Raw genomic sequence first — 1,277 nt, 5'->3', positions numbered from 1 at the left:
TTAGAATGAATGTGTGTGTTATCTGTTAGTATTGCAGAAGTCTATGCAATGTCATGTTTCCATTTAAGTAAACGTGTGTGTGTGTGTGTGTGTGTGTGTGTGTGTGTGTGTGTGTGTGTGTGTGTGTGTTTTCCTTTTATTCACACATTCTTGAAGGTACACTGGAGTTTCAAGTAAATACCTCAGTATATTATTACATACTGTGGTATTTACGTGAAACCCCAATGAATCTTCAAGAATGCTTAAGCTGTCGTATAAGAAACATGGGAATATTGTACTGAATGGTTACCATATGCACATACCATGTTATTGGCATGTTACTCCATACTACTTTACTACTATTACCATGGTACCATACCCAAAAAAACATGACCCTTTGATACCATGGTATTACCATTGTACATTTCTTTAAAAAAAAAAACATAGTAATGCCATAGTACTTAGAAATATGGTACTACATTATGACCTTATTCACATACCATGGTATTTACATAGTACTCAGCGTTTCTACAAAAATACCATGGTATTACTATTGTACGTTTCCAGAAATCATAATATCACCATGGTGCCATGCCTAAAAATATTACGTTTCTGTATAATACACTTTCATATGTTTCCTTTTCTGTTCGCACACACGCCATCTGAACATCAGATTTGTGCATGTGTTTCCAAAAGTGTAGGAGTGTATTTGTGTGTGTCTGGAAAAAGACGAGTCAGTGTCAGTGAGGCAGCAAAAATCTCTCCATTGTTTCTTTGATTATGCCACATTTCCTCCACTTTTGCCCCGTTGACCCTTTCACTACTGCATGACGCCGAGCATGATTCACTTTCCTTCTGCTGAATCACGTCTGGCTCTCTCAAAGAGCGCTCTCTTGCCTTTGTCCGTGACGTACTGGCGGCTCTTTTCCGTTTGCTGATTTAGTGCAAAGCGTGACCATCTGAGATCCTCAGATCTCCATCCACAGAGCGTGAATCAGTCGGTTTCACACACACTTCTGCTCTGTGCCGAAACCTAGCGAGCTGATCTCCCCACGCAGATTTCACAACGGGTTCAACAGAAAACTGTTTGAGTTGTGCATCATAGATCACCATGGCTTTATCAGTGAGATCTGTGGTGGGGTGTTAAGAATTGTGCTATAATAAATAATAAATGCAACTCATTATATACACTACATATGCACTTTAAAAGAGACAGACATGTAGATGTTTGTCAAATATGTTTTCTCTCTTTTGGAGGATGGACATTGTTAAATTAAACCTTATTATATATATATATA

This window comes from Sinocyclocheilus anshuiensis, unplaced genomic scaffold (assembly GCF_001515605.1).
Source record: "Sinocyclocheilus anshuiensis isolate Anshui unplaced genomic scaffold, SAMN03320099.WGS_v1.1 scaffold84, whole genome shotgun sequence".
Classification (NCBI taxonomy): Eukaryota; Metazoa; Chordata; class Actinopteri; order Cypriniformes; family Cyprinidae; genus Sinocyclocheilus; species Sinocyclocheilus anshuiensis.
Note: the sequence above shows the minus strand (reverse complement) of the source record.